At 42.8% G+C, this 15,477-nt stretch overlaps 1 pseudogene; it reads right to left on the bottom strand.

Annotated features, from left to right (window-relative positions):
- Nucleotides 1–4,519: 4,519 nt before the first annotated feature.
- On the bottom strand, nucleotides 4,520–5,842 carry LOC128100026 (hsc70-interacting protein-like; annotated as a pseudogene).
- Nucleotides 5,843–15,477: the final 9,635 nt, after the last annotated feature.

Here is a 15,477-nt window from a genome sequence, read left to right on the forward strand (position 1 = left end):
TACTACATCTAACACTCTTACACATTACCAAGGTCAGCTACTAGCTTGAGATGCAACCTTGACTCTCTCTGGACCACAGTTTCTGTGTGCTAACCCTGAGGAAATACTTCCAAAAAGATCTCAGCTCAATGATAATTGTTCTCTTTTTAATAGGACTGACCCCAGCTTCAATTGTCCCAGTAAAGCAAAGACTTTGCTTATGTAGGCCAGTAGCTTATTCATCATACACTATTCTTCAGTCCTAGGTGACCACAAAGCACAGGATCTTAACTGAAATACATTCTATGAACAGACCTGATGATAGAGTCTGTACTTCCCTCTGAAACTCCACAAGTCAGGCCTCCATCATCTACACAAATCTGGCACTCAACTTCCAGGCTCCTATAGAATAGCCCACTAAGCTTTGAACGTTGATGGGTTTTTTTTTTTAGTCCAAAGTTCCAGACGTTTCTACAATCCTCCCCCAAATACCATAGGTAGGTGTGTCACATGAATAGCCTGCACTTTGGAACCAATTTCTTTCCTAATTGGCTTTCTAGTGCATAATACAGTGGTGACCAAACACAGCTTGTTGGCTTATATGCCCAATCACCTTGAGTCCAGCACTGAGGGAAGTGAAGGCAGGAACTGAAGCAGTGACTTTGGAAAGTTTCCTCTTTCCAGTTGACTCTAGTTTGTGTCAACTTGACAAAAATAACCCTCATAAGCACACCTCCCTTAAGGATGTGAAAATAACTGTAAAAGAACTCAGACAATGATTGGAATTTGCTATAAGTTCTCTAAAAATGTCAAATTAGACAAGTTCTTACTAGCTAAATCTAGGAAAATTAGAACACCAACTGTAGAAATATATTGTAACCCTTTGAATGATATAGAAACCCATACAAATATAAATAAATCCGGAAGTGCAAAGATTGGTGAGAAATACTATATGTATTTCATAACATTTCCAATTTTCATCTTCACAAAATACTTTCTAATGACAGAAAGAAGAAAAGCCAGCATTACTGAGGGGAAGCCTAGCCAGTAGGCCCTTTCTACTGGAACTTTTAACTCATCAAAATGAATATCAGCTGTCAATGATAACCATGCACCATCTAGTTTGGTGGTCCACTTCTTCATCAGCCACCACGTGAGGAGTGAGGATACTCCACGGCACACTCCAGACTATTGGGAGCCCTTTCATACTCCTCAGCTATAATGGTCTTACACTTTCTATTTCTACTTCTACCTTTGAGTTTCGGATCTGGAAATCTTGGCTAATAGAGTAACAATACCATATATTGGACACTGATTCAGAGCACATATGACCTTCTGGAGAAACTTTCCCCAATCATTCAATATAGTGCCACCTCATATGTGTTATAGCCAAGTCCTAAAAGGTTACTGCTGTGCTATCAATCCAGCTGCTTCTGAATGTTAGGAGGTAAGACCATGGTTTCCACGAACAACACCCACTGCTTTACTTCCCCTGCCTCTATGAAGTGTGTTTCCTGCCATGTTATCTTTTCCTGGAAAACCATGAATGAATTTCTTCTTTTATTTAATTTTAACTTTGGTTGATTCTCAGTGGCTTTCATATCATGCATTCTGATCCTACTTATCTCCCAATCCCCTCACATCTGCCCTCTGCCCTTGCAAACTCCCCCTAAAACAAAACCAAATTTAAAGAAAAACCAACAAAACAAAGAAACAAAACAAAAAAACGAGAGAGAGAGAGAGAGAGAGAGAGAGAGAGAGAGAGAGAGAGAGAATAGAAGAATCTTGTTGTAGAAGTTATAGTGTGGCCCATTGAGTCACATAGTTCACCAGACATGCCAGACTAAGGAAAGAGTATCTATTCCTTCGTCTGGATTCTATAAAGTGATAGACATTTATCATGGGGATGACACAGTCCCACATCAATCTGTTAAATTCCAAACTCTGGACAAAGGCTGAGGTGCCTATTTAACACGTCAAAGTAGACCTGCCTGCCAGACTTTCCCAGCATCCCTCAGTCCCTACCAGTTATAGGGTATGACTTTCAAACCCTACCTTCTACCCTGAACTCTCCAGCCCAGGAGTTGGGCTGCCCTTCCCCCAGAGGCTCTTCCCTATATAATCCAGATAATACTTTTGTACCTCTGGCATCCTGGCTGCTGCACCTGATTCCCCCTCTCCCCTCTCTCTTCCTGCCCCCTCTCCCCACATGGCCCAGCTCAACCTGGTCATGCCCACTCTGGACTCTCCCAGATGTCCCTGCCTTGGACTACGCTCTCCCACGTATCTATAATAAACCTTCTCCTCCACCATACCTAGGAGCGGTCATGTCCTTTCCCCTTCCCTTCCCTTCCCTTCCCTTCCCTTCCCTTCCCTTCCCTTCCCTTCCCTTCCCTCCCCTCCCCTCCCCTCCCCTCCCCTCCCCTCCCCTCCCCTCCCCTCCCCTCCCCTCCCCTCCCCTCCCCTCCCCTCCCCTCCCCTCCCCTCCCCTCCCCTCCCCTCCCTTTCTTTCCATTTCTTTTTTTCATTCACAACCCACCATCTAATGCCTGGGTTTGCATCAAAGAGCTGCAAGTAGGGACTCCTGGGCTGTCCCTGGATTTTCAGCTTGGCTTGATCTCCCACTAGTTGCATGGCCTGCTTGACTGTCTGCCAGTCTTCCTGTTTTCCAGCCTGGACATTAACCCCTCATTTCCTTTACTCCAGCAACCCCAGCAGCAATTCCCTCCTGGCACTGGTCTGGTTCAGTAGTTTACCAATAAAGACTCTCTCCTGGGTCACTTCTGAAACCTCTAGAACTCTGCTGCAGCCTCTTTAAGATGTGTTCACTCTCACACTGCATATATGCAAATAGATACATTTATGGCATGCTGTGAGAGTTAATATTTGTAATTGAGAACTGTGCTCATCTTGGCTAGGCTAACATGGTTAGCAATATTTTTGTTTGTTTGTTTGTTTTTGCTTTCTTGAGACAGGGTTTCTTTGTGTAGTTTTGGTGCCTGTCCTGGATCTCACTCTGTAGACCAGGCTGGTCTCGAACTCACTGAGATCTGCCTGCCTCTGCCTCCCGAGTGCTGGGATTAAAGGTGTGTGCCAGCAATGTTATGTGACAGATTTCTGTCATTGAAACCAATAAACCGTATGAATTTATTGTTATCCAGTAAATTCTGACTTTGAGAAAGACACATAGTAGTTCATGTTTCTGGCACAGTGCTCTCACAGCAGGCTTTTTAGCATGGATTTAACTTGTGCTCTCTTTTCCTGTTGGTTCACAACAGTACCTCCATCTCATCTTCTTTTATACAGTTTAACTTCCAGGTCAGAGGTTAACATGGAGGATGCTAGCTGCATATTCCTTTCCCTTTGCAATCCCCCCTTCCACAAGCCAGTTCCTGCTGAGCGGGCGGCATCTTGGCCTCGTTACACACTTTCATCTTTCGGTACACACAGCAGTGGCCACACCTCTGCAGTAGCCTGCTGACACTCTCCTCCTTTCTCTTGCTACTGGTGGGCAAGAGTACCATCAGTGTTATGCAGTAAACACATTGAACAGACCGAAAGTACAGAGGCAAGGCAAGCTCTTTTTGAAAAAAGGGTAAACTATGACCCAAACCAGGCGAGCAAGCACACCAGGCCGGGAAGTTCACTTGATTTGATTTTAAAGCACGTAGTAACTATGTCTTTTCCACACTTGCCAGAACCCAGCCTCATAGTCTTTCACGGTTGGCTGGTTTTAAAAGAATTGGCACGAAGGAAATAAAGCAAGGTGGGTGGAATGCAACAGGACCTTTGCGTAATCAGTTGTAGTAGGTGGTGAAAATTAAAAGAATTGCATAAAAGTTTTACAGTGTGGGGGAAATTTATAAAATATTGACCATTTTTGATTAAAAAATAATAATAGTTTCTCATATTGTCTAGAATCAGGACCATACAATTGCTCTCCCACAAATTCATCTTTGGTTCTTCTGTGCCCCCAATGTATTAGAACAGGGGCCTGCAACTTCAGGCCATAGACCGAATCCCCATGGCCTTGTTGGGGACAGAGTTAAGAAGCCATCTGTGCGATGACTCAAAAGCTCTCAATTTTGGTATCTGGCTCCTCCAGGCTCCTTGTGCATATACTGTGCTGAACCAAACATAAGATACAAAACTTCCCTCTACTCCTAGAATGTTTTAGAAAATCGGTTTCTCCTGTGTTCTGGAGTTGTTCTCAGACTCCTCGGGGGACTGCTTGGGAGACTGCTCCAAAGGCTGCTCTCTGAGGAGGCTCCTCTGCCTTCTCTAGCCACCCTAGCACAGAGGCTTCTCCCCATCTCCCTTCCTACCCATCTACCCCTCTTATTCTTATTCCTTTTTTTTCCCAACTCAATCAACTTAAATGGGTTTTATTTGCTTCCCACTAACAAATCTTTATTTCCATTCATGAGAGCCGTAAGTCGACCATATTCAGCTTCCTTGCCCAGTAATTCAAAGGAAAACCCCAAAAAGATTAGTAAAGAAAAGTGTAGGAATTAACACCCCCTAAATTTTTTAAAAATATGTTTAAGGTTGAAAAGTGTTTTAGGTTTGTACTTCCTAGTAGGAAAACATTATCTGAATGAAGACCCTAATGGCAAACCACTGTAAAATGCTTCAGCCGCAGTTGATGCAGAAGGGCAGGGAGAATCTTCGAAGCACCCCAGCTCTCCCGATGAGGTCAGAGGTACACTGGTTTGTAATATTGCAACATCCAGTAAGTGAGCTAAGCTGCTCTTCATTCAGCAAGGGCTCTGTTTAACATTACGCTTGACCTCCAGACTTGGCTGACAATTTACTGATGAGATTCATAACCTTTGGGTTGCACTGATATTTCGACGTATTTGCTGGGTTCTGGGCCACATCCTGGAAAGCCACCATGACCTCTGGATCCTGCGTGGCTGCAAGAACCTCTGGATCACTGAGGATTTCACTGAGTCCAGGCTTTCCTGCCATTCCAGGCATGCCCGCTCCCATTCCAGGCATTCCCCCAGGAACACCACCTGGAAAAAGAGCCATGTTGAGCTCCGGACTGGCTTCTGGCTTCTCCTTCCCTCTGGGCTCGCTCATGCTCTTCTCGAGCCTCTTCACCCTTTCTATCCTTTCTTTTATCTCCCGCTCTTCATGCTTTCGCTCATATTTTCTCCGACGTTCAGCAAGTTTTTGAGCCCGAGGTTGAACCTCTTTCAGCATTGCACTGGCATCCTCGTCGTCATCCAGTTTCCAGACAAGGGCAAGATCGCGAGCTGCTTCTTCCGAGTGACCCGGGAGTCTGGGTGCTTTCCCTCGCCATTTGAATGGCTGAGCTGCATCGGGGTTTATTTCAATGGCTCTGTCACAGTCTCGGATGGCAGCGTTTGGCTTCTGTGACTTGACGAACACACTGGCTCTCTTGGCATAAAGGATTGCCAAGTGAGGATTTAGCTTGACGGCATCAGTGAACAAGTCAACGGCTTTCTGCAGCTCACCGTCGTTTAGGGCTTCAACGGCAGCTCCCTTCTTTCCGTTTGCTTGATCCATCATCTCCTCAGTGATCTCTGCGTTTTCCTCTCCCATCTCTTGAGGGGCATCAGTGTCTGGCTCAATTACACCCTCACTGTCAATTTCCAGATCACTCTCCTCACTTGACAGTTCACCCGTCTTTATGTTTTCCTCTGTCTTAGTATCTCTTTTTTCTTCCTTGGTATTTTCTTCTGACTTAGTTTTATGAGTAGCAGGTGGTACTTTACCCCCCCATGCTCTCCACCCACTCCCTCAGGAAACACATTTCCTCGGTGTGCAGGACGCTCCGATCCTGCTTACACATCTTCACGAAGGCCTGAAGCTCGCTGACTTTGCAGGGATCCATGGTCGGGAGGCAGGAGGCTGGACGCGGTGGGCAACGGTGGAGACCCAAGGCAAGGCCCGGGCGCGGCTGAACGTGACCGAGTAGAAGAGCTTATTCTTACTCTCAGTGAAGCTCCTCTCTTAGCTTGAGGGTATGCTTCTCTTTCCCTTTACAGCTCTGTTACATTTAGATCTCCATGTACTATATTGTTTCTGTCCTATGTTCCCCCACGCACCTTGAAGTCCAACCATGACTCTTTGTGGTGGTTTGAATAATGGCACACATAGGCTCATATATTTGAATGTTTAGTCACCAAGGAGTGGCACTATTTGAAAAGATTAGGATTAGGGAATGTGGCCTTGATGGAGGAAGTATGTCACACTGGGTGGGCTTTGAGGTTTCAAAAGCCCATGCCAAGCCCAGAGTCTCCCTCTCTTGGTCCGCAGATCAGGATGCGGCTCTCAGCTACTGTTGCAACATCAGGATGCAGCTCTTATTTACTGTTCCAGCTCCATTCATGCTGCCATGCTCCTCACCATGATGACAAAGAACTCACTTTCTGAATCTGTAAGCAAGTCCCCAATTAAATGCTTTTTTTTTTTTGAGTTTTCTTGGTCATTGTGTCTCTTCATAGCAATAGAACACTGACTAAGAAACCCTTTCATTTTTGATAAACCTCATACCTGAAGATATTTGTACACTGTGTGAAGATGTATTGCTGTGATTGGTGTAATAAAAATCTGAAGTCCAATAGCTAGACAGGAGGTAGAGGCAGGACTTCAGGGCAGAGAGAGCTCTGGGAAGAAGAAAGACGGAGTCACCAGCCAGACACAGAGGAAGCAGGATGTGAAGCATGGAAATAAGGTAATGAGCCATGTGCCAGAACATAGATTAAAAGATATGGGTTAATTTGTTATAAGAGCTAGTTGAGAATAAGCTTAAGCTAAGGCCAAGTTTTCATAATTAATAGTAAGTCTCCATGTCATTATTTGAGGGTTGGCTGCCCTGACAAAATGAACAACCGAAGATTTAGGAATTATGTGTTGACTTCTTTTCTAGACTAACCAGTGTTGTTAGCTATCATCTTTTGTCATATTTAACACACTGATGAAAACAGAATATAGAAATTGATCCAGTTTGGGAGGGACCCTGAAACAACAATTTTGAGAATGACCTTGCTGGAGGGCAGGGGTGCCAGAAGAGGGGTCTTGTTTCCTTGTTATCTCCTCAATGAGCACTTCCCCACTTAAAGTCTATATATGCCCATGTGATTAAAGCTGAGAGGATTCACCTGGACAACTTGTTAGACCAATTGGACTGATCAGCCCATCCCCTCCCTATATTTTACCCTAGTTTCTGCAATAAGTCCTTTAAAAGACTCCTAGAGCAGTGGTTCAATGGTACCCTTTTTTTCTGGGACCTCTCACACCCCTGCTATACATGAGCTCTGTTCTCTCTCACTTCTCTCTTAAGTGCCCGCCTATGAATCCACAACAAACTTCTCCCTAAAATTCACCCTCTATGTGTTAGTTAGCATTCAGGCATTCCCAGCAGCATGACATTAGGGACCAAGAGACAGCAGGACAGGTCATCATCAGGCACTAAAGATGCGACACTGTCGCCAGGATTCACACACTCTCCCTATGTGCATGCGCTATAAAAGGCAAGTACCTTCTCTCCCCACTCTTTTCACTTTCACTCTTTCTCAGAGGCAGCCTCTGCACTCCCCCTGCAATAAACCTCTTGAGTGAGATCTGTTGCATGGTGTGACTTGGTGGTATACCTTGGCTCAAACCCACCTAGGCACCTTCAGCAGCTAAATCATTACACCATGGCTCTGTGAATTTCACCCTTTAAATTCATAAGACAAGAACCTGAAAATCATTAGCTTTGGGAGACTTTGATGGGTGTTTAATTTCTGAAACACTAGCTTCTCAGGAAATGCCCCTTTATTCTTAAAGACACCCCAGTATTTATGTATTACCATGTTTGGGCACTTATTTCTGTATTAATTTTTTCTAGGGAGATGTGAACAAAAGCTAAATCACTACAGATAGACACCAATGGTAGAGTATTTTGAGCTTGCTTATAGGGCATGCATAAGGGGTTACCTACAGGAGCATGGTAACCCCTAAACAACTACATCACCATAAAGCCCCACCCCATTATGTATAACAACGTCATGGAAACTAACTGATGGGATTCCAATTTTGACCAATCTTCCACTTCCTAGCATTTTTCACTTGGAGCCAGGGGAGGGAGAATCTCAGGTATGAGACTCCTAACCACTTCCACCTTTATCCACTTCCTGGGCAAGGTCAGTAATTCTGTTGCCATTACAATGGACTTGGCTAGTGTAATAGTCTCTAGTTGTGAAGGCTAGCAGAGGAAAATCCCCAGTGGGGTCATGTTACCTCTGGAGAAAAAAAAAAAGCTGCCACACAACAGTTTCTTGATTAAAAATACTTGGTACCCAGTTGGAACTGTTTGGGAAGGATCAGGAGGAGGTGAAGCCTTGTTGGAGAAGTGTGTCACTGGAGGAGGGCTTTGAGATTCCGTGCCATTCCCTGTATGTTTCCTTCTTGTGGATGGAGATGTGAGCACTCAGCTGTTACTCTGGTACCAGGCGTACCTGCCTGCTGTCATCCTCCCCACCATGATGGTGTTAGGCTCTTAACCCTTGGAAACAAGTCCAAGGTAAACTCTTACATAATTGCCTTCATCATTATGTCTTACCACAGCAATATAAACATAACTAATGCATCACCAAATTTTTCTTTCCTTCATTCTTTTTCTTTTTGAAACTGATTTTCCAATCACATTCCTTCCAAGTTCTAATATCCAGTTAAACCATTGTTCACAACTCAGGAATAGGTATACAACTACATATCCAGACATTTCTCATTCTAAGCCTAGTTAAAAACTAGGTGTTTTACTCAAATGTTCTGCCTACTGGGAAGATTTTCTTTCACAGCTGTTTAGAATGTGACTGTCATGCTACAACTGTCCACTTTTGGGTGATGCCTTCACACAGAGCAGAACCATTTATAGATCAGACCCAAATATTTGATTTTTTTTAGTTGATTGTAGAGAAGTTTATATAAGGCCACCTGTGATGCCTAGGAAAGAGAAGGCAGGTTGTCAAGAATACGATGAACATTTTGAATAGTTGTGCTATTAGGGTTTTCTTGGATTGCATTGCCCTTTTTTTGTTTGTTTAACAACCTCGAATTTAATGATAGAGTATTGTCATACATACCCAAACTTTTATCTTCTTAAGTCAAATGACGTGCAGTTCATGCTGGGCAATTCAAGTCTCATGATAACTTAGTGACACATGTTTAAACATTTAGTCTCTGTAAATATCCAGTAGTAAGTTAAAAGTTAGTTCTCAAAAGTAGAGTAGTTACTTTTGAAGGCTATCTGGGCTTTGCTCCAAAATCTAGAAGACTTGCACTGTTATTCACCTGTATATGTCTGCCAGAGATGGAACAGTGTCTATATCAGCCACTGTCAAGCAACTTTGGATCTGCTGGATTATAGGACCTAAGTGGCAGGACAATTTGCACAGTAGTCTGGATCAGTTACAGAACCATCTCTTGATCTGTGCCCACTGAAAAATAGGAGACTTTCAGGGTAGTGAATACATGAACTTTAGGTACACATCCAGATGAGAAATCCATTCACAGGACACTGTGCCTCTTTTATGACCAGCTCTAATACTGTGTCCTTTAGTTTAGAAAAGTTAACTTGATATGATCTAAACTTTTGGACTCCTAGAAATTTCTTTAGGATAAAAGACCTCTAAGTTTTTGTTATATTTATTTTCTACTCTCTGACATCAATGTAGTGGACCAGTGTAATATCTTGTGTTGATTAAACTATGACATAAGACTGGAGAGCACACATATTCCTGAGGTCAGAAAGTGAAGCTATATTGTTAGCCCTGACAACTGAATGCAAACTGCCTCATTGGAATGTAGGGTCAGGTACAGAGAAAACATTGTTCGTCATATCAAAAGCTTCATACAGGATGCCAGGAGATGTGTTAATTTGTTTAAGCTATGAAGCCATATGCAGTATAGTGGCTACACCTGGAATGTGCTGGTTTGGATGAGAATGGCCCCCAAGGCTCATATATTTGAATGCTTAGTCATAGGGAGTGGCATTATTTGAGAAGAATTGGTTGGTATGGTCTTGATGGAGTAGTTGTGGCCTTGTAGGAGGAAGTGTGTCACTAGAGTTGGGTTTTGAGGTTTCAAAAGCCCATGTCAACCCAGTATCTCTGTCTCTACTTGAGGATTAGGATGTAACTCTCTACTTTTCTAGTACTATGCTTCTGCCATGATGACAATAGACTAAGACTTTGAAACTGTAAGTAAGCCTCAATTCAATGCTTTCTCTTATAATAGTTGCCATGGTCATGGTGTCTCTTCATAGTAATAGAATATTAATTAAGACAGAGCTTGGTACCAGGGACTGAGGTGTACTGCTATGACAGACCTGACCATGCTGTTTGTTGGATGAATATGGAAGATTTTTGGAAATTTGGACTAGAAAAGTGTTTGGATGTTTTAAGCAGGGCTTAATGAGCCATTCTAGTAGGAGCTTGGGAGACACTGGTGAGGACAATTTGAAATGTAGGGCCCTAGCTCAAGAAGTTTCCAAGGGGAAGAAATAAACAGCCTAGAGACCTGTTCTTGTGATATTTTGGCAAAGAATGTGGCTGCTTTTTGCCTGTTTCCTAAAAACCTACTGGAGGCTAAATTTAAGAGTTTTGTATTAATGGCATTGGGAGAGGATATTTTAAGACAGCCTAGTATTGACTGCATCCTCTGATTATTAGTAATCACTCTTATATAGCTCTGTAATGAAAAAGATCAAATTGAGCAAAGAAAAATATAAAATGTACAGTTTGAGGAAAAAAGGGAGCACCAGGAAGTGTAATGGAGCAAAGTCTAGTGCTCAATAAGACAAAAAATATAAAGAAAAACCTGATGCTAAATGAAATAAAGGGGGTAGTGACCTCAAGGCAAAGTCAACTCAATTAAGTTTCCAACTTATGAAGAAGAATTAAAGAAGAGTATCAACAGTGAAGGAAACCATAAAGAGCAGAAAATAATTATAAATGTAATTGAACAAGGTGGGCAAGATCCAATCCCATCAAGCAGCAGAAGTTGACAGCTTTGGCTGTGTGGTTCTGGCTTTAGAGTCAAGAATATAAGAAAAGAGTTGTGGAATCTTCCTCTGTGGGCCAGGAAAGCTACTGAGGCCAATGTGTGTCAGGGGTGTCCCTGCATGGAGGCCCATAGAAGCCTATGAAGCTCTATGAAGGGGAAGACTGGATTGTGTAGGAGACCCCAAGATATTGGAGATGCCAGAGTCCTGGAATACCTGCCAAGAAGAGATATAGACCAGATGAGGAGCCCAAGAAAGAAAAGTGTGTTGAAGTCAACAAAGCTGAAAGGAGTTGGAGATCTGAAGAATACTTTGACATCAGACATAGAGATACAGAATTTGGAGTTTGCCCTACTGGTTTTTGGCCTTGCTTTGGCCCGTTATTTCTTTACTATGCTTTCTTTCTCCCTTTTAGAATGGTAATGCATATTCTGTGCCATTGTATGTTGGAAGTATGTGATCTGCTTTTTGATTTTTATTTTACAGGGGTGACAGTTAAGAGATTGCCTTAAGTCTCAGAAGAGACTGGATTTTTAAAGTGTTGAGACTTTAAAGTGGAAGATTATGGGAACTTTTGAAGTTGGACTAAATTCATTTTACATTGTGATATGGCTATAAGCCTGTGGGAGCCAGGGAGTGAAATGTGGTTTGAATGAGAATGGCTCCCATAGGTTCCTATGTTTGAATGTTCAGCCATTGGGGAATGGTACTATTTGAGAAGGATTAGAAGGATTAGATGTGGCCCTGTTGTAGTAGTTGTAGCCTTGTATGAAGAAGTGTGTCACTGAGGGTGGGCTTTGAGGTTTCATAATCCTATGCCAGGCCCAGCCTCCTCGTTTGTGCCTGAGGATTAGGATGCAGCTCTCAGGTCCTGCTCCATTTCCATGCTCACTGCCAGGATGAAAATGAACTGCCTCTGAAACTGTAAGCAAGCCCCCAATTCAATACTTTCTTGTATAAGAATTGCCATTGTTTTGGTGTCTTTTTCCAGTGATAGAACAGTGACAAAAACAGTTACCAAGTCAAAACTATAACAATCCATTAGACCTCAATCTTCTTATGCCACCTGTCTTCTTCACAGGGTGATGGACTGAGGCAAATGGGGAATTGGGAGACACCACCACTCATATCCCTCAAGAACTTGGGAGCACCAATCTTAGCACTTATTCTAGATATGATATGTTGACTTCGTTTTACTATTTTTCTAGACAATTATAGTGGCTTTTACTCAGAATATGGAGAACGAAATAACCCTCACTCATCAGGTCAGCCTCATCTATGGTTGTTTCAGTTGTGCGATACTGAACTAGGGTAATCACCAAGGTTGAGTTTGTAGACCCACTGACTCACTATGAACCAGAAGTTAGTTACAATTTCATTGATCACTTGACTTTGTTTTCTTTTTTAAAAGATTTATTTATTTTATGTGTGTTGGTGTTTTGCCTGCATGTATGTCTGTGTGAGGGTGCCAGATTCTCTGGAACTGGAGTTACAAACAGTTGTGAACTGCCATGTGGGTGCTGGAAATTGAACCTCGGTCCTCTTGAAGAGTATCCAGTGTTCTTAACCACTGAGCCATCTCTCCAACCTCAACTGTTTGACTATAATAAGTGTCTTTTTTTCTAGCTGCAAGGCCACAGTCATGTGTTGGAAATTAGTGCAAGTTGAGAGTCAGTGTGCAGCAGTCCTCCAAATGTCTGTTTCTCTTTTTTCTGATACACTCTGATAAAAGGCTCTAAGTTTCTTTGGATAATGATGGGATGAAGAGTAAGAATACAAAATTTGGTAGTAGATTATTGTCTTTCTTCGAGGAGACCTACCCTCTGCTTCACCCAAGAGATTCTGGTTTTGCTTTGTTTTGTTTTAAACTGACTCAAGTACATAAACTGATTGAGAGGCCATGGCTTTGTGTTTATAATTCAGACTTGGCTTTGGTTCACACAATCTAGAGATTTTCTACAGAGATCAAATATGAACTTAGTAGGTTCCCTGTTTCATTTCTGAGAACACCATATTAGACTAGGTCTGGGTAACTACACTTAGTTTATCTTTGGCCATTTTTGGTTGTGAGCCTAGCCTTTAATGGCTGAGTCTTCTCTCCAGCCCATCTTTGGCCATTTTTAATATCACTATTTGACTCTGTCACTCTGGGATTCAAGTAATTCATTTTATTTAGATTTCCCAAATCAATGTTGGCTGTTCTGACTCTGAGTTCTATTCTACAGTGAAGGCTTTCACAGAGTTTTTCAAAGGCCTCTCTCTAAACTTATTGCTTGTAGTAATTAGTGAAGGCTATGTGTTCTCACTCCCGTAATGTGAATGGGTCACACCCAGGCTAACACCCTGTTTCCCTTGGACCTATAACCTTCCTGTTGCAATGCAGGCTTGCACCTTTAGGCCAGATCTCATAGCCTGAATCAGGCCATGCCTCTCTGCCATTTTCCTTGGAACTGAGGGTTGAGAAGCCTTCTGTGCTGTGATAACCACCGTCCCAAAATTATGATCCTAACCTGGATCCTCCATGCTCTTTGTCATACATGCTATGTTGAACCAAACTGAAACATTGTAGAAGGTGAACAAGTCCTTGTGCACACAGATAAGCACTGGAGAAGCCAGGCAAGTTAAACTTGCAGTCATCATTCAAAACAAAGAGCTATTTAACCTGTCCTCCTCCTAAATGCTGGGAATGGATGTAGTTTACGACCTGATGGCTTGTTGTTCTCTGATGAGCCAGGCTCCACCCGTATCTTCCAGAATGTATGCTTTACTTACCCCAGACCTTCCCCCTAAAACCCTGAGCATTACTTCTAGGCCATAGAACTCATCCCTGGGAGAGATGTCATTTGTACTCGACAACAGCCTAATTGACTTCTATGTCATCTTAGGGCCAGGCCAGATCCTGACTTCCACAGGGATTATGTTTACCTCAGTCATTCTCCCTAGACTCTTATCTTGATCATTGTTTCTGAGTCAAGAACCCATCTTATGGATGAAGCCACACAGACTTTGTAAGAAGCTTCAACGGAATCATGTCTTGAGCTTTGCTGTACTCACAGGGCTGAGTTAATTGTTATCAGAAATCTGCCCCCCCCACACACACACAAATTGTGCTGTACTTTAAATATGGCAAAAGTATGCAAACTGGTGTCAGACTCTTGAAGTCCTGGCCCAAAATCAGGCTTAATCGAGTTTCATTCTTGTCTTTTCTTGGCTCATTTCTCTGCCAACTGTAAAGCCTGCAGAGAGCCTCCACACTTTTCACCATTCCTTAAAGGTTTTTCAGTCAGACTTCTCCTTTGTTTCAGAGAGTGGCATGAGCCCTCAAGAGGACCACTGGAGAGAGTGTCTGAAGGCTGCTTTCTGAACGAGACTCCTCTGGCCTCCTCCCACCATCTCTCTCACGGCAGCACGCTCTCTTACTTCTTTCTTCCTCTCTCTCTTTCAGTCTTTCACACTTTCTGTACCTTATTCTCAGTCTTAATGAAGCTCCTGTCCATGCTTTGAAGGGAAGCTTCTCCATCCCTTTAAAGCCCCATCATATTTAAATCTCCATATATTGTATTACTTCTGTCTAATGCACCCCCTCACCTGAAGACCCAGTTACAGGCTTGAAGTTCTTTCATAATAATAAACCTCACGTGTCAATGAAATTATGAGTTATGTATTAGCTTTCATTCTGAACTGACCAGTGCTGTTATTTTCCACTATATTTATCACTTTTATTTATGCTACATCCTGGCATGCCCAGCCTTGCCAAGCCATTCACAAAGTTAAAAAAAAATTTAAATTATTATTTTATTTTATGAGTATGGGTGTTCTGCTTGTATGTATGTTTTTGTACCACGTGTATGCCTGGTGTCAGAGGATGTCAGAAAAGAGTTTCGGATGCCCTGGAACTAGAGTTACAGGAAGTTGTGAGCCACCATGTGGATTCTGGGAATCAAACCTAGGTCTTCTGGAAGAGCAGCCACTGCTGTTAAGCACTGAATAATCTCTCCAGTTCCTAGTCACTCACAAGTTTTTGCCAAGTAAAAACCATGATGATGATGATGATGATGATGAGCACTATTTAATAACACTAGCAAACTTCAGAAAACCATTAGAAATATTACTGATTCTACCCACTGCCACATTGTAGTATCTTCTTTTTTTTTTTTTTTTCCGAGATACGGTTCCTCTGTGTAGTTTTGGTGCCTTTCCTGGATCTCGCTTTGTAGACCAGGCTGGCCTCGAACTCACAGAGATCCGCCTGCCTCTGCCTCCTGAGTGCTGGGATTAAAGGCGTGTACCACCGCCGCACGGCCGTAGTATCTCTTTTTAGTGAATCCATGTCAATAAATTCATCTCAAACCAAACTCTATCTTTCTGTCACCATTTTCTCCTCTTATTATCCACTCCTAGTTATGTCCCAGAGCTTTCTGTCTTTGTAAAATCTATTTAAAGGTGTACTCACTCCTAAGTGAATATGAGCTGTAAAG

Source organism: Peromyscus californicus, unplaced genomic scaffold (assembly GCF_007827085.1).
Source record: "Peromyscus californicus insignis strain IS unplaced genomic scaffold, ASM782708v3 Scaffold_6__1_contigs__length_162567912, whole genome shotgun sequence".
Classification (NCBI taxonomy): domain Eukaryota; kingdom Metazoa; phylum Chordata; class Mammalia; order Rodentia; family Cricetidae; genus Peromyscus; species Peromyscus californicus.